Source organism: Chenopodium quinoa, unplaced genomic scaffold (genome assembly GCF_001683475.1).
Source record: "Chenopodium quinoa cultivar QQ74 unplaced genomic scaffold, ASM168347v1, whole genome shotgun sequence".
Lineage (NCBI taxonomy): Eukaryota > Viridiplantae > Streptophyta > Magnoliopsida > Caryophyllales > Amaranthaceae > Chenopodium > Chenopodium quinoa.
The window spans coordinates 595,679-615,173 of record NW_018744722.1 but is presented as its reverse complement, the minus strand read 5'-3'; the positions used below and the strand labels follow the sequence as shown (position 1 = coordinate 615,173).

The window sequence follows — 19,495 nt, the reverse complement described above, 5'->3', positions numbered from 1 at the left end:
ACTGATATTTGCAACTACCATAATATTCAGTCACAAAAAATATTTTTGAGACTGAAAAAGGCCGATAGTCGCATATATTGCGACTAATTTTGAAGTAGATGCTAAATAGTAGCTAATTTGCGACTGATATTTGCAACCACCTTAATAACCAGTCACAAAAATGAGACTGAACTATTCTGTCATAAATCTTGTTACCAGTTTGATATTCATCATTTTAAAAAATTAGTTGTTATTTGAACTTTTTCTACATTCCATTTAGCATTGAAATGATGATAAACGCTTGTAGCCTTGTAAGGCAAAGGTAAATCGATTATTTACTACTTGAATATTGTACATGAGTATCTATTATTATCAATAAACATAGGTAATAAAATGTTGATAATAAGAAGGCAAAAGCTAACAAAAATCCCAGGAGCGTTGGATTAGCTAGCTAAAAGTAGAAAGATTAACTTAAAATGAAAATTAATTACACCGATCAATCCGCGATTTTGTCATGCAATCCCAAGTTAATACCACTTTAAGTAATATTTTAAAGGAAAAATTAGAAAAAATAATACCAACTTTCATCAATTTTGATACAATAATCCCTAACTTTGGATTATTCTGGAATAATCCGAACTTTAGGGGGTCTTCTTTTTCTTCAATCCCAAACCGGTCAACAAAAGTCAACAACCTTTAATAAGAGGTCACCATGACATGTGTCAGCTTGTCATTGGTCCAAAAATAAATTAAATTAAAAAAAAATTAAAAATCAGAAACAAAAAATTAAAAATCAGAAACAAAAAAAAAGAAAAAAAACTTAATTCCCCCAAAACCACCAGCCCCCCACCCAAACCACCCCATCCACCGGCCCTCCCCCACCCCTTCCACCAGACCCCACCAGAAAACACCCCCCACGCAGACGAAAAACCGCCCCCACCCCCCGACCACCATTCCCCACCTGCCGAAACACCTCCTCCTCCCTTCCCCCACCCACGAAACCCTCCCCCTCCCTTCCCCCATCCCGTAAAAACCCCTGAAACCGACCCAAACCACCATCCCCGTCGCAACACCCAAAACCCCTCCCTTCCTCAAAACCTCCCTCCCCACTTGCCAGACCCCAAACCCCCTTCCTTTGTACCCACGAACACAATTCGCCCCTTCCCATACCATTTCCGCCCCTTTCCCCTACTTCACCACCATACTCCAAAATTGAAACCCTAATAATGGTTTTAAGGTTTCGATTATGGGTAGGTTTCTATTATGGGTCTTAATAAGGTTTTAGCATGCTAGTTCAGGGAGAAAGGGGGCGGAAATGGTTGGGGGAGTGAGAAATAAGTTCGTCGGCATAGAGGGGATGGTGGTTTGGGTCGGTTACATGGGTTTTTACGGGATGGGGGAAGGGAGGGGGGAGGGTTTCGTGGGTGGGGGAAGGGAGGGGGAGGTGTTTCGGCAGATGGGGAGTGGTGGTCGAAGGGTGGGGGCGGTTTTCCGGCTGCGTGGGGGTGTTTTCGGGTGGGGTTTGGTGGAAGAGGTGGGAGAGGGCTGGTGGAAGGGGTGGTTTGGGTGGGGGCTGATGGTTTTGGGGGAATTATGGTTTTTTTTTTTTTTTAATTTTCAAAGGTTTTTTTTTTATTTTTTTTTATTTTGGACTAATCATGTACTGTCAAGTGGCTTTTAAAAAACATAAAAAAAAATTAACCTTCTCAACAGGTAACCGGTCATAAGGACTGAAGAAAAAGAAGACCCCCCAAAGTTCGGATTATTTCAAAATAATCCAAAGTTGGGATTATTGTACCAAAATTGATAAAAGTTAGGATTATTTTTTCTAATTTTTCCTATTTTAAATGCTTATTCAATGCTCCTGCAGCGTTCGTTAGCAAGATCCTAATAAAAAGAAATGAAGAACCTATACATGAGATGTCTTAAAGACATAAACTAATACAAAGTATATGATTAAATTTGACCAAATAAACTAACCCCTTAAGCAATTTTTAGTGGGTTACTAACTTACTTTTTCTGTATTAGAGCAACTCCAATGGTTGTAGCTAGGGACTTGCTTGCAATATTAAATAATCCCTAGCTATTAGCTTGACCATTTGAGCTACAAAATGCAATTAGCTTGGCTAAGCAAGTTAGCTTTGTCAAGCTAATTTGCTTTGAGAAAAACTTACTAAAAATTTTAAAAAGTAGAATCAATAAAATGAAATATAAAAAGTTAATTAAGGAGGTGAAATTCATTTAAATTATAAGCTAATAGCTAGCCATTGGAGTTCAAAGTAGCTACAATAACAATTAGCTTAAAAATTTATGTGGCATGCCAAGCTAATTGTCAAATTAGCTTGCCGTTGGAGTTGCTCTTAGTGAATGACGGATAATACAGGTTATTAGCACACCTCATCAACGCTTCTTCATTTTTCAGGCACCGAGTTCTTGAGTCTAACCCTAGAGTCACTGCTCACAACTGAAAAACCCCCCAATTCTCTATTTTCCTCTCTCATCTGCTCACTTTCTCCATCAATCTGCCTATGCAACCGTCACAATCGCTCATATCGCCGGATTCCTTGTACACCGACGCCGGCTCAAATTCCTCTATATATGTAAGTTCGTTTATTTATTTATGTTCATCTATTCCAGTTCTAATCTCTAGTGTTTTTTTTTTTCTATTTTTATATATTGAGATCAATTTGTTGATTAAATTTGTCCATTTATTGAATTGCTTTGGAGTTTCAATGTCAAAGCTTGCGTTTTTAATTAATCGTATATTTCTACATGGTTTTGCTTGATTTTTGTTATGTATCTTGTTGGGTTTGATAATTGATAGGAATTTTATTGAAATTCAATTGAAGTGATGGAAGTTTGAAATTATTGGTGAAATTTTGGGGCTTTTTGCGTATTTGTAATTACCATTTCATTATTAATGTTGCTGAAAAATGTGTATTTGTAATTACCATTTCATTATTACTATTCGCATGGTCCTCAGAAACAACTAAAGGAAGATGTAATTTGCATTATACTTGGGCTGGAAAACAACAAAGATGTAATTTGTAAAAACTATTTTATGCTCTTTGGTTCTTTATTATGGTGTTATCACCTATGAATGAGTATAGCTTCATAATTATAGTTTATCATTGAAGTGGACAAGTGGTGCCATAGTTTCAGTTTTGATAATTTCATCTTAATTTGTTTAGCTGACACATTTTACATTTACGCACCATTTCTAATTTGGATTATATACTTGGTTATAAAAAAAATCCTTTCTTTAGGATTCAATTACACTCTTAATATTCGTACACTACTTGCCAAATCTTTGATCCCTGGTTAAGCTTGATGCCATTTACTTTCCCAATTCTTGCATTTACAAAGAATAAAAGTATGCAATGAAATAAGTTTATTAAATAAATCCAGGTATAATAAAAATTGTTGATTCCCTTGTTTTTTTTTTTTTTTTTTTTTTTTTTTTTTGGGTTCTTGTAGTGTCCTTCCAGCAAAATGATGTTGATTGTGAACAAGATGTGATGCAATTCAGGAAAAAGATAAATTCACATAAGCCCCTTAAACTTCTTGAACTTGTAACTTTGTAAGTCTTCACTCTCTAGGTTTATGTGATTATTTGTTTCAACTTCTTGGATTAGGTGAAGCTATGGGTAATTATCCTTTAATTAATTTCAATAATGCTTGGATATTCTAGAGTTTTCCCTGTCAATTTGTTGGACTTATAATATTATATATGAATTGGATGGCTTTTCTTAAGTCTTGTTCTATTTGTCTCAACTGAATAATTTATTAGATTAAATTATTTTTTATACAATATCATTCCGGCTGCCCTTATGCTGCCATTTGTAAATGCGTAATATGTTACCGATATTGCTCTCCTTTGCTAGCTATAGTTTGCTACTGCCTCTGCAGTCTGTTGCCTTTTCATTCCCGCTGGATGTTGCTGTCTCTATGTGCATGGCAGCTTAACTGAGATCGATCTAAGTTAACTAATAACTATTAATTGCACAATAAACTTCACGTGTTACATCATGGTATAGATATTCAGATGTTAATCTAAGATTCTCTAGATGTGTTCGAGTAGATTAAGTTAATCTTAGTTAATCACTTATCTCAAACCAGTCCCTGGCTCCCTGCATCTCAATCAGAAAGCTATAGCACAAATGTGAAATTCAAGACATGTGAGGTTAAATTGAAATGTTAGAGGATGGACTAAAAGTGAATCCAAACAGTTTAGACACAAGAGTGGTGTGTGTAAGATGTATGTAAAGTCCAAACACTTTCCCGAATTCCATGGCATCAAGAAAAAATCTAACAAATGGTGGCTTATTTGTAGTGTATGTTGCTTCTATTGCTTCGTTTTGCTGTTGTACCTATTGCCACGTGATTTTTCATTGCTCCCTGCTATGTACGCATATGTTTCCCCTGCTGCTACCTGTTGTTTGCTTTTGTTGCTGCATATTGTCGTCGTACCAGCTGGCACATTGCAATGCTGACTTGTATTAATAGAGGTTGAAAAACCGCTATTAAAGCATTTTTAACCGCTATAAAAGGCATATTTTGTCGTAATGGTCATGAAAAGTTAGATTATTAATGGTCCTTAAATTGCTATGAATCTTCCCAAGCTTTCAAGGGGGGTCTTGATGAGTTTAAGTTGTCTCTTCATAATATCTTTTAATTATCTATATAGCTCTATTATAATCATCTACAATATTATGGTATTCATTCATGTCTTGTTGGTTTTTAAACAGGCCTTCTAGTGTATTCTCTTGATAATTATTATCAAGGTACTTATCTGGTTTTCATTCTAGCAGACCTGTTGCTGCTGCCTCAGTCGCTATTATTAACGTTGAAATTATTGATGCTGATGCTGTTGTTGTTGCTGCTGCTGTTAAATGTTCCTATTAATGCTAATATCAACTTTGTACAATTGAAATACTTTCTTTTGGGAAAAAATTGTAATATTTATTACAATAATTATTATTGAAAATATTCAACTTTTTTTTTTCAAGGTTTAAATATATGTATGTGTATCTGTTTCAATTTAGAGGGAAAAAAACCCATTTTTTAACGGGCATATTTGGCAATGTTTCATGTAAGAACTGGTGCACCATGGGCACCAAGCATTTAGGTACCGGTGTCTTTGTGGTTTTTATAATAGAAATAATCTATTGTAAAAATTTAGTAACTAAAATATGTATTAGCAACTGATTGGTTAGTAGCACATAATTGATCTTAGTAGTTGCTAATCAGTCACAAAAATATTGGTCTCCGTAGTCTCTAATCCGCCGAACAATACTAGTCAACGTAGTCTTAAAAATTTGGTCAAAGTAGTCACTAATCTGTTGCTAATATTTTGTGATGGAAAACAGATCAGTTGCTAAAATCTCAAAGTTAGTCATTAAATGACAGTCGCAAATTAGTCGCTAATATTTTGCGACGGGCAATAATTTAGTTCCTAAAATTTTAAAGTTAGTTGCTAAATGACAGTTGCAAAGTTGTTTCTAAATTTGTGACTATACCAAAATTAGTCGCAAAAATGGATTTGCGACGAGGTCTTTAGTGATTAACCAAAGTAGTTGCAAATCCGTCGCAAATCCATTTTTGCGACGGATTTGCGACTAATTTGACCGTCGCAAATTCCCCTTTTTCTTGTAGTGTATAACATGATTATTTTAATTATGATTATTATGATATTTATTATGATTATTATAATAATAATAATTATTATTATTATTATTATTACTATTACTATTATTATTATTATTATTATTATTATTATGTTGCTTGAATTTTATTTATTGCTTGATCGCATCTTTTATGCATGTTTAAAGGGAATTGATACTTGTAATTACACTTAATAAGATAATAATAATCTTGTTTAGGATTAATTTGATTATAATTCAAGTGACTGCCAATAATAGTTTTATTTGTGCATTAATATTAAACCAACATAGATAAATCGGTTTAGGGTTAATCCTATTGATTGCATGTTAGTCAGAAAGCGCACATGAATACGATCAGAATAAAGTAGAGACCTATAATTAGGGCAGACTCAATCTCTTTTAGGTTGGATTTGTACCTTCATCCCCGAACTACCAGTCATGGTTCCAGACTTATTGGAGTTGACGATCTCCTGGCTGGTTAAGGGGTGTAACCTTCACCTCGTGAACGGTTTACAAGTTCCTAAAACTTGTTGGCGACTCTTTTGCTCTATCTTCTTTCCATTTGGACGCCACCATGCTTATGTGTATGATCACAGTCGGGTTCAAGCTAGGGATATTGCTTGAAATATTCCCTATAGCGTTTGGCAACTCCACTGGGGAGGATTTCTATTTTAATTCCTGAAATTTATTTCGGCAATGATTTAGAATGAGTGGATGAGACTCGAAAAGTTCTAAGTATTTAATGTGCGTAATTTTGATTAACATTATTGTCATATGCATAAAAAAAAAAGGTCTCATTGGAAAGACCATCCGTAATGAGTTAAAACATAGGATTTTTACACGTAGGAAATTTAAGGAATATCTTTCACAACTAGGATCGAAATAATGCTGCGCGAAACTGGAAAATTTTATCGAGCACAGAAAACTGCTGAGGCATGTAGGAACTAGCTTCAGGAAACAGAGTCTAGCGCCACTTATTTGACTTTAGCGCCAGGCAACAGCTTCTGTCGCCAGGCGCTAAAGCCAAATTGTGGTGCCGACCTTTGTTTGCTGGCGCCAAGTTCTTCCAATACCGAGCCAGAAATATGCGTTCTAATTTTGACCAGTTTTTAGCATTATTTGCTCGATTCTACTTCCTAATTTAGTTTTTCTCACTTTTCTGAAACCCTTATGTGTTCTACATATGGACATAACCCTATGGGAATTCATGCTCCATCTACCTGATTGAACGCTCTCTGCAACAAAGGGTACATCCGAGTATGTTGAATTCACCAAACCATGGAAGCGAGTTTTTTAACTCGCGGTGTCCCATCCACTCGCGCCAACCTTTCACGGTTAGGCTTCCGCGCGGTGCATCCGGACAATTAACCATGGACCCTCTTTGACTAACCCATATCCTAAACTTTAGAGAACTAGAGCCATGGTTAGGTTGCAAACTCATTGCATCATGTTGTGACTAATTGACTACTTGTGCATCTCTTACTTGTGCATACTTATTATGTGACTAAGCTAACCATTTGGTTTGACTTGTGCTTGTAAATAAGTTTTAATAAACTAATTAATGACTAAAGGACTTTGATTAATTAATTGATTAATTAATTCGAGCTAATAAATATGTTTAAAATCAAGTCATAGTCCCTTTAAGTCAACCCGGATTTTTATTCCAGTATGCTGCACAAGCATCAACTTGTTTTGATCATAGCCGGAGTTCTAGGAAGAAATACGAGTCTTACAGCCAATGGATCTGTACCCCCGTGTTTTATCTTTAATTTGGCGTTGGTTTCATCCCAATCAGAGTCACAGATCAAAAGTTATGACTAAAATACCACAGCCTGTCCAGTTTAATGCATATACGTGAGGTCTTAACTTAGTCTTTGCTTGAGTCTAGTCACATAGTCCAGCCACATGGTCATGACACGAGTCTTAACATATCAACTACACTCACTAGTCTTAGCACACACTTTTTACATACTCTTTGTACACCATGACCATATCTTAGGTTCATGCATGAGTCAGTTTTTTTTCCGTCATTTGAGTTGGGGGTACATTCTATTCCTAATTTTTTTTATATCTCTCCATCTACATCATCTTTCCATTCTCTACATGCTTTCTCCATATCACAACCTTCATTCTTCCTACCTTCTTCCATCTATGCATGTTGAATCGAGTTTGAGTTATGTGATTGACAAACAAAAAAAAATGAGGGTAATGATGAAACAAATGCACAAGGCAAGCTTCTCAGCAAGATTTCATGCTTTATTCTTATTTTTTTTTCAAACCCCTTCCCCAATAAGTCTAGCATAGACACCCTTCATCCTCCTTGAATTTATTTCTTAGAGTTTGATTTTTACCCTTCACTTTTTAAATAAAATGAGCATTTATTTCTTTACATATGATCATATCATTTAAAAAAAAAAATTCCATGTCAAACTAAGCACAAGGTATACCAATGATTTGAGGCACCCTTTGTAGCCACATCATATCACCTTTCACCCTTCAAATATGCAATCCTTTTTTGGTAAACCACTTTGAGCCTCGTCTAACGATAAACCCTTCAGTTTTTCAACCTACATCTACCTAACCTTGGGATGGGATGGTGTGTAACATATGCAACTTCAAAAGCTTGAGTGATTTCAAAAAAATAATAAAGCAATAATAATAATAATAAAAGTGTACAAAAGGGCAAGTGTTCCAATGTCTTTGATATGAAAATATCTTCGATAAGAACACGTCTCAGATTGCGTCTCTTATCGAGTGCTCGGTACCGTGCCTGAGAAACATGAATGCCAAGTGAGTGATAGATCGCATGCCTGGGATTGCCCACACTTATAAAAGTAAAAAAATTGCAAAAGAAAAAAAAAAGAGCAAAAATAAAAAAAAGAAAGAGCTCAAAAGTGAGAAACCTCAAGCACAATAATACAAAGATTCAAAAGTAAGGTTGCACACCTTAGGGGCTTATCGAGGGTCTTGAGCCTTTATCCCTTTCTTCTTCAACCTTTATCCTAACCATGTTACAACCCTTAAAAAGACCTTTTTGAGGTATACACACACTTGTGCGAGGTTCGGCTAGAGCTACATTCGTCCTGATTCCTAACGGATACGTAGGCAACCTCACATCGAGGTGCGGCCGTAATAAAAATGCATTCATATTTACACTCATAATTAATCATATCTAGGGATCTCCAATGCTCATCCCTATCTACTTAGAGCTAGACTTGGGGGCTTGATCCTTACATCATTAGCTTACCTAGCCTAAGAGTTACCATCATTTGACTCTTCTTGAAATAATATCTTTTTCCACACACTTAGCCCTTGCGGCCTAACTTTAGTGTCACTTTCACACACATCACAAATACATGACCAAATATACTTTCCCTTAGGAACCCTTTGTCATGAAATCTTAACATAACGCTGAAGCATGCCTTGTTATGTCAAAATCTCTCATCAATCATCATTACATCACAAAGTATGAAGTACCTAGCCTCCGCGCCTAAGTTACCTAAATACTTTCATTATCGAGTCAACTAGGATAGTCTAAGATGTTACAATCCTTGTACTGTGAGAGACAACGTTAACGGATTAAGCTCATTCAACATGCATCTTTAAAAAACTTCACTTCCATTCTTTTTCGTGTCTTTCCATTTCGGGAGAAAGTCGGTACCCTCCACAAAAAAGACGAATTTTTTTTGCTTTTTTGCATTTTCGAGTCCCACGATCACAATACAATGCACACACGAGTCATGTACACGTTGAGTCATATCATGATATCACCTTGATTTGAGTCTAACACATGTGTCAAACACTTTGAGTCGAGTCAATCACAGCGAGTCAAGTTCATACCTTGAGTCACGACAAGTCAATGAGTCAAGCGACATTTAAAGCTTAGGTCAACCCTAAAATAATTAAAGAAAGATAAATACAGGTGCATCCTAGAAGCAGCAAGAGCAGAATAGGGAAGACCCTACTCCAGCACCAGACGACAACATCTAACATCTGGCAACAGATTTCAGCGCCTGTCCCTAGATCCCAGCGCAAGAGGCATTGTAACGGCGACAGAACGCTCGACCACTCAGCGCAGTTATTTCAACCTATTTCAGCAATTTCGGGTTCCTTAGTAAGCCAGCTAGCCCCTATAAGCAATTTGACATGATTAAGTAGTCGGCTTGATTACAATCGCAATAAGTGATTCACCTGACGAAAGATCGTCTCACTTTAGCTTAAAATGCCTAAACATTGGCTCATCGCAAGACACCGACGTACTGGTTCATAAACAGCAGAGACACCGACATATTGGTTCATAAACAGCAGAGGCACCGACATAATGGTTCACAAGCATCAAAAGCGCCGACATACTGGCATAGTGGAAGCAAAGTTCAACCGAGCTTTAAAGATCGACAAGCGTTGGTCTTCAGAAGTTTTCTTCGGAATAGCAACAAACATTCAAGTATAATTAGAAGCTCTTTGTTCAGAGACGCGTGGACATTTCTTTCAAGCTTTTTTGCTCAGAGACGCGTGGGCATCCTATTATTAAGCTCTTTGTTCAGAGACGCGTGGACACATCATTCAGAAGTTCATATTAAAAATAAGCTCTTTGTTCAGAGACGCGTAAACATATCCAAAAAGCTCTGTTGTTTAGAGGCGAGTGAACATCAAAACAGCAAGATGGTGTTCCCTAGATTGTGGAAAGTTGTCGCAGCAGCAATGCAGCAACAAATCGGTTACCCTTAGAGACGTGTGCTCGATGGTGCAAGATACGCGTTTCTTTAACTCTTTTATCTGTTTAAATAACGCTAGTTTGCAGGTATCGGCATTACAAGAATGATTTAGGATCGCAGAACGTTCTGAATCATTCTCCGTCCCTATCGATACTTTGACTTTTGTTTTCGAAACTTGCGTTTCTCCAAACTCAGTCAAAGTGGGGGCTTTTGTAGACACCCAAATGTGTCTCCCCAAAATCAAACCCTGTGATGAATACCTTTCATGTCATTTAATTATCGAAAAAAGCAAAAGTGTGAAAAGTCTAGTGATGAGGATGTTTTTATTAAAATATCTCTTCTTTCTGTTTTTGAAAATATTTCTTTTCTTACCCTATTTTTGAAAAACTTGCATTCCAATTTAGTTTGTTCCATGATATGGGTCCAATAATGGTGTAGTTGTATGGGGCTTAAAAAGACCTTTCAACGATATATTATAAGCCCAATTCCGATGAATAATGAGGAAGTTATGGCCAATATACTAAACTGGGCCCGATTTAGTTTATATATGCGGTCCAATGATCTAGAGGAGGGCCTATTATTAATTATCAATCCTAAAGCTATTAGGATTGATTATAGTCTTCTAGAATACTCTAGAATGTTCTTTTAAATCCTAATGAAGTTGGGGTTGATAATTATGTTTTAAAGAGTTTGAAATTGAATAAAACTACTCCTTTTTAGAATCCTAATTGAGTTTTGTACGAAGTGGAATATATTCAGATTTTATTTTCGTGCCTCGTAATATTTATCCAAATTTTATATGGTTGTATAGATCTTGAAATTATCTTTCCAATGATATATTATGATATTAAATCCGAGTTATAACGAAAAGATATGAATGGAATATGAAACTCTATCAAAAACTGACACCCTTCCACTATTTAGGCTATATCTTTTTATCTACAAAATATTTTAATCTGATTCTGATTGAGTTGGAAAGTAGACTTCAATATCTTTCCAACGACATATTATATGCCTTATTTGGACTTCCGGATCAAAAGATATGATAAAAATTAAAAACGCGTGAAACTGATTATTAGCGCTGGGCGCTAAAGCCTTGGCGCCTGGTGCTAACCTTCAGCGCATGGCGCTAATGACCAGCGTCTGGCGCTAATTGTGTTTTATTCTCGTCAAAACTATGATTCGTTTTTCTATCCGTTTGGCTGATTTTCTCTATAAATAGCCTCCTAAAACCTCCGTTTTTCATCATCAATTCTCATCAATCCTTCTCAAGAATTAGCATCAGTTCTCTAGTTTCTTATTCTCTCTAGCTTTTAAGAAATTCTCTCTCTAGCTTTCTCTACAAAATTCCTCATACACTAGATCTAGACACACCTAGACAAGTTCGAAGTTGCCTTCGCCCTAGACGTGAAAGGTTTTAATTTCTGAGGGTTTGGTCCCAAATCTCTCTTTCAATTATTTAATTTAATTGTTTGGTTTTTATATTTTCCTTGAAGTTACTAACGTGTGTATTTTGTTATAAGAAAGAGATACGAGACATCTAAGTAAGTGTTTTAATTGATTTTATTGATATTATGATATAGAAATCATGTCTAGGTTGTTATGATTCCTAGTGTCATGTTAGGGTGTTTTGATCTTCCTAGTATCATGTTTAGGGTAATTTATAATATCAAATACGACAATTGTGTTTCCTACGATGCTTCCTATTCTTTTCCTAATATTTATGTTAGTATCATGTTAGGGTTAAAGCTTTGATCTTTATTGTTTAGTGACATGCTAGGGTTTGTTATTAATCTTGTTGGTATCATGCCTAAGATCTTGCTATTAATATTATGCTTTAACATGATTATCTTAATTATGATTATTATGATATTTTATTATTATTATTATTATTATTATTATTATTATTATTATTAATTATTATGTTGCTTGAATTTTATTTATTGCTTGATTACATCTTTTATGCATGTTTAAAGGGAATTGGTACTTGTAATCACGCTTAATAAGATAATTAATAATCTTGTTTAGGGTTAATTTGATTATAATTCAAGTGACCGCCAATAATAGTTTTATTTGTGCATTAATATTCATCCAACATAGATAAACAGGTTTAGGGTTGATCCTATTGATTTCATGTTAGTCAGAAAGCGCACATGAATACGATCAGAATAAAGTAGAGGCATATTATTAGGGCAGGTGTAATCTCTTTTAGGTTGTATTTGTACCTTCATCCCCGAACTACCATTCATGGTTCCAGACTTATTGGAGTTGACGATCTCCTGGATCGTTAAGGGGTGTAACCTTCACCTCGTGAACGGTTTACAAGTTCCTAAAACTTGTTGGCGACTCTTTTACTCTATCTTATTTCCCTTTGGACACCACCATGCTTAAGTGTATGATCACAGTGGGGTTCAAGCTAGGGATAATGCTTGAAATATTCCCTACAATAATGTTTGCTCGGTTTTACTTCCTGATTGAGTTTTTCCCTTTTTTCTGAAACCCATATGTTTTCTACATATGGCCATAACCCTCTGGGAATTCACGCTCCATCTTCCCAATCGAACGCTCCTGGCAACGACGGATACATTTGAGTTTGTTGAATTTACCAAACCATGGAAGCGAGTTTAACTCGTGGGGTCCCATCCACACGCACCATTTCTTCCACAGGTAAGGCTTTCGCGCGGTGCATCCGGACTCATAACCATGGACCCTCTTTGACTAATCCATATCCTGAACTTTAGAGAACTAGAGCCATGGTTAGGTTGCAAACTCATTGCATCTTATCATGACTATATGACTACTTGTGCATTTTTTTTGATGTGCAAATCTTATGTGTTTTCCTTAACCATTTGTTTAACTTATGAATGAGTTAAATAAATTAATTAATGACTAAAGGACTTTGCTAATTTATTAATTAATTAATAAATGATTAAATTCTAATAAATTGATCAAACTTGACTTAGTATGACTTTTAGGCTTATTTCTTTAGAGCAAAATACTGGAAACAGTCCCAGAACGATGTTTCGGAATGGCGCAGAGATTTGGACTGTGGCGCCACGCGCTAGTGATTGGCGCCAGGCGACGACTCTGTCACCTGGCGCTGACCCTTAGCGTCTGGCGACAGCACTGTCGTCTAACGACAGCCTGTAGTTTTGCTCGAGTCTTCACGACGAATCAGTCTAAACAATTTGCTGAAACAGTTAAATCGCCTTATTAATGACAGTTTTCATGTTCACTCCTTAATTGAGTCTAGGTACATAGTCCCATGGTCTCACAAAAGAGTCAAAGTATGTCACTCACATTCACCACTAAAGCACACAAATAATATGTCACATTTTGACCATGTCTAGAGAGTCTTGTATGCGTGTATTTTCCGTCTTTTTTAGGGGGGTAAGTTAGATATTAATCCTCCAATTAAACCATACTTGTTTAAATCTTTCCTAAAAAATACACCCTATTTTTGCTTTTTTCTTTTTAAAATCAATAAAGTCAAAGTCAAATTTGAGTTAAGTAAATAAAACAAATAAATGGTTTAATTTACAGCGCTTGGTCAAGAAAGGAAGAACAGTTAATCAAAGACAATATATTCGTTCAAATACTCTTTTTTAACAAACCCATCACTCGGAAAAGAAAAGCTAAGAAGATCATGGCGTCTCAAGAAGAAGTTAATGAGCTCAAGAAGGATGTAGCCAACCTAACTGAATTGATAAAGGCTTTGACTCTTTAAATTAATGACCCTATTGTAGAGAATATTTCAAGCCATCCCACACTTGAGCCCCACCGTGATCATACAATTAAGCATGGTGGCGTCCAAAGGGAAGGAAGCTAGAGTAAAAGAGTCGCCGACAAGTTTTAGGAACTTGTAAACCGTTCACAGGGTGAAGGTTACACCCCTTAACGATCCATGAGATCGTCAACTTCAATAGGTCTGCAACCATGACTGGTGTTCGGGGATTAGGGTACTAATCCAATCTAAAAGAGAAAGAACTCGCCCTATAAAATAGGCCTCTACTTTATTCTACTCTAAACCTGTTTATCTATGTTGGTTGAATATTAATGCACAAATAAAACTATTATTGGCGATCACTTGAATTATAACCATATTTATCTAACAAGATTATTAATTATCTTATTTAACATGATTAAAAGTACAAATTCCCTTTAAACATGCATAACAGGTGTGATCAAGCAATAACAATAATAACAATCAAGAAACATAATAATAATAATAATTATAATTATAATAATTATAAAAATAATCATGTTAAAGCATAATATTATTAACAAGATCCTAGGCATGATACTAACAAGATTAATAACAAATCCTAGCATGTCACTAAACATATAAAAATTAAAGCATTAGCCCTAACATGATACTAACATGATATTAGGAAAGAAAATAGGAAGCATCATAGAAATCATAATTGTTATAAGAAACTTAATTATAACCCTAAACATGATACTAGGAAGCAATAAAACATCCTAACATGATACTAGGAATCAATAAAACAATCTAAGCATGATTTCTATATCAAAATATCAACAATTGAGGTACTTACTTGGATGCCTCGTACCTCTTTCTAATAACAAAATACACACGTTAGTAACTTCAAGGAAAATAATAAAATTAAACAATTAAATTAAATAATTTAAATAGAGATTTGGGACCAAACCCTAAGAAAGTATCAAACCTTTCACGTCTAGGGCGAAGGCAACTTCGAATTTGGCTAGGTGTGTCTAGTGCTAATGTATGAGGAATTGTGTTTGTAAAACGCTAGGCTAGAAAGAGGAAGAGAGAGAAGAATTAGAGAATTTTGGTTATTGAAAAATGGAGGTCCAGGGACCCTATTTATAAGAAAATAGTCCGGAATTGATGGAAACGAATCAGAGTTCGAAAAGGAATAAAACACCCTCTTGTCGCCAAACGACGAACTCGTTGCCAAGCGTTGCACTGCAGCGCCAGGCAACCAACTTGTCGTTTGGCGATGTAAGAGGTTTTCATCTCGTTTTCAATGCGGAATCCACTTCCCGATAAAATTGAGTCGTAAAATCCGTGTTAGGGGTAAAAACGTATTTTTATATAAAACACTTCTTTTATTCCAAATAAAACACATATATATAATTATCAATCCTAATCCTATTAGGATTTAAATGAACCTTCTAGAAGATTCTAGAAGACTATAATCAATCCTAATAGCTTTAGGAATGATAAATAATTGACAAGGGAATAAACGCGTCGTCAATTGTCTATCCCTAGATCAAATACAATTTATACAACCTAAACAAACCTAATACGAGTATAAGGCAAGCATAGGGGTCGAACCACAGAGAACAGATAAACACCACCAAATGTTATCGACAATTAAGCTAGTCCGGAATAAGAGATGAATAAACTAAAGTCTAAAGATGCTAAAACAAGAAATAAAACATTAAGGGAAATGGTTTATGTATAGCATTCACTTGAACATAAACAAAGGCATAGAAATTGAATTAATTATGAACTAAACATGCATGAATATCGAAGTAAAGGGTCCAATCTAGCCGCCTTCCAGGGTCAATTGGCTTCTCCTAACATAGCCTCTATGTTTCCACATTAGAACCATATACTAGAGGTACTATAAAATAACAATCGATAGTAATGAACCTTAACTAAGTCAACTTCTGTTTCTTGTTAGCAAACATTCACCTTTATCAACTAAGAATGTGCACTTGCAAGAAGATTAAAGAATATCAAGCATATAAAGACTTTAAACACAAATAAATCAATTCTAAACCCTAGAACATGCTCAAGATCCAACTACACCACAACCATCCCCTTAATGGGGAAATTACTCACTAATCATGCTAATAACAAGATTAATTAAAAAATAATCAAGAATAAACATGATTAATAAGCAGTACCAACAACTAAAATAATAATCAAAATAAAGCAAATAAAAATAGAGGAGAGAGAGTTCGAGATTCTCATTGATTGAAGATGAAAGTCTATAGAAAAGATGATCAATTTCTTCTTCAATATCCAAGTTCATCAATGGTGAAACCCTTACTTTCTCTCTCTAAACTATCCTAATCCTAACCTAAACCTAGAGAGAGAAGCTCTCCTAAAAACTAATTAGAGAGTAGAATAGGTGGTAATTGTATATTTTTCTAATTACCCCAAAAATGGGTAAATATACTAAGCTAGGAAAAAGAAAAGAAAGTAAAAAGGAAAAATAAAATAAGAAAACTAGTATAAAAATAAAGGAAAGAAATAAGAAAAAGGTAAAAGAAAAGAAAGAAATAAAAATAAAAACAAAAGAAAAATAATAAAAACAAAATTAATTCCCACCCAAAACATATCGGCCTCTTTCTTCTTCTTCGAATTAGCTGCTTTGAACTCCATTGAAGAGCCTCACCATCACCACCGTTCATCAACCATCATTATCAAATCGAGGCCATTCGATTTTTACTAAAATTACATGTGAAGCTCGTGCTACAGTTCAAAATGTACCCAGAAGACCGCGCCCGCGGTGGTCTGAGCCGCGCCATCTCCTAGACATCTCCTTGGCATCTACCGAAACTTGGAGAAGGATGGAAGGACCCAAGGCCGCGCCCGCGGCAGCAGCAGCCGTGCCCGCGGTGGTCTAGGTTGCTGATTGGAATGAATTTGGTTCGATTTGTTTCTTAATTGTTGCTAGTTGTTGACAATGGTGCAGGTGCGGCTGAAAGTGGTTGGTAATTGGATTGGAGGTGGTGGTGGATGTTACTTGGTTTCGATTGGTGGCTATGGTGGTTGTTACGGCTGCTGTGGTTGATTGTGCTGGGCTGGTGGTGAAGTGGCTGGTGAGTGGTGTTGCGGATTGGTGGTGTTGCTGCCAGGTGCGTAGCAGGGGTGTTGCGTGGCTGGTCGCTTCAATTGGTGGTCAGGTGGTTTGTTGGCAGCAGGGGAGTTGGTTGTAGGTGGAGGTTGCTGTTGTTACGGGGGTGATTGAGGGAGGCGGCAGTGGTGTTGGTGGCTGGTGAGTGGTGTTTTCGGGGGCTAATGGGTTGGTGGTGGTTGCAGCCTGCGTTGGTGTTTCGTTGTGGCTGGAGTTTGACTTTTGACATGAATTTGGGAACCAAACTCACTTGACTTAAAACCCGATCACCTACATACAAAACCGAGGAAAGGGATTGGGACAAAGAATAAAATAAAATAAATAAAATAAATAAAATAGAAAATAAAAGAAATAACACTAAACTAATAAAAATTAAATAAAACTATACAAGTAATAAAATCAAATAAATAACAAAATAAATATAAAACTATAAACACTATGAAAGTAACAAAGAAAAGGAACGAAATAAAATAAATCGAAAGAAAATAAAGTACAAAAATAAACTAGAAACTAATTAAATAAAGAAATTAAATTAAAACATACTAAAACTAAGAAATAAATTAGAAACTTTATTAAAAAGAAAACAAGAGAATAAAAGGGAAAATAAACACGAAAATGACTCTAAAACTACTCCCTAAGATTGACATAAATGTCACACATCAATAATAGACTCTCCTCTAGATCATTGGGCCGCATAGAAGAATCAAACCGGGCCCAGTTTAGTATTTTAGCCATAACTTCCACATTATTCATCGGAATTGGGCTTATAATATATCGTTGAAAAGATCTCTTTGAGCCCCATCCAACTACACCATTATTGGACCCTGGTCATGGACCAAACTAAACTGGGCTGGCTATTTTCATAAAATAGAGCAAGTTTTTGAAAAAAAAAGAAAGATTTTATAAAAATTAACCGCAACATTAGACTTTTCACACTTTCACTTCATTCGATTATGATTCGACACAAAAGGTATTCATCACTGGGTTTGGTTTTGGGGAGACACATTTGGGTGTCTACACCTATGAAGCAACAACAAATGGAGCTCATGCAAGGAAGCTTGAGGAAACTCTCTAACGATTATAGGTTCCAGGGCATTAGCTCACAAGGGGTCTCAGTGGAGTAGGAGCTTCTTCCGCAGAAGTTCAATGCCAATGACATCCCTAAGTTGCATCCAATGGACAATCTTACTTTCACTTAAGGGCCTTTGAATCTTTAATGAACATTAAGGGGATTGATAAGAACATTTTTCACTCTTTGTTCTCAATATCTTTAGAAACCGTTTGTCAAAATTGGTTCTTTTCTCTTGATAAAGAGAAAACCTCTACTTTGGATGGAATAAAAAACGCTTTCATTGATAGATATAAGTGTAATATTCAAGTCGAAACTGACTATAGACAACTTGAGATGCTAAGACAAAAATAGAATAATGGCTTTACTTCTTTCTTTAATATGTGGAGGGAAACTTCCCTAAGGTGATTGAGGTGCCCACCGAAAAAGAATATGTAAGGATGTTAATCAAGAATCTCCAAGAGAAGTATTCGAAGCATTTGAAATATCAACATAATTTGAATACTTTCAAGGCCGTCTATGACATAGGTATTGAAATCTAAGATGACGTCGCAAAGAAAAAAGCTACTAACAATAGTAACCACAGTGGCTGGAAAAGAAAGAAGAACGACAATCCTTCTTCTTCCAAAAACACCTACTCTAGTAACAATGTTACCTTTGACCATAACAGTGTCTTAGCCATGGATAATCAAGGATCTTAAAAGAAACCCAAAAGAGAGTTCACACCCATTGGAATGACCTATGATGTTACTTTCGATCGTCTCTATGATTGAGGATTAATCAAACCTATTGGCCCTACTAAAGATCCAATGCCATAAAAAGGATCTTCAAGATGGAATCCCAATTCTTATTGCAAGTAACATCAAGGAATTGGTCATATCACCGATGAATGTTACAGATTTCAAAATCTTATTCAAGATCTCATAAAAGCAAAAAAGATCCCATTGCCTAGCTAGCAAGAAGACCGGGCGATGATAAGAACAAGACACAAGGTGGGCTTCAACGACAAGATTTCATGACCTCCTTTTCTATTTCTTTTTCATTCTTCCTTTCCCCAATAAGTCTGGCATAAGCACCTTACATTTTCCTTAGATTTACTTTGTAGGTTTTTTTTCTTTTTCCCTTTTAATAAAATGAGCATTTATTTCCTTGCATATGATCATTGCATTGCACAAAAAAAAAAAAAATGTCGAACTATGCACAAGGTATATA

General features: G+C 35.7%; 1 long non-coding RNA gene across 2 annotated transcripts; it reads left to right on the top strand.

Moving 5' to 3' along the window:
* Window positions 1–2,303: 2,303 nt before the first annotated feature.
* Window positions 2,304–4,987, top strand: LOC110703518. 2 transcript variants are annotated; one of them, XR_002507685.1, is made up of 3 exons: window positions 2,304–2,579; window positions 3,457–3,559; window positions 4,728–4,987. It is a non-coding gene; the product is annotated as an uncharacterized LOC110703518 (long non-coding RNA). The 2 variants fall into 2 exon arrangements; XR_002507686.1 differs by lacking the exon at window positions 3,457–3,559.
* The last annotated feature ends 14,508 nt before the right edge of the window (window positions 4,988–19,495 follow it).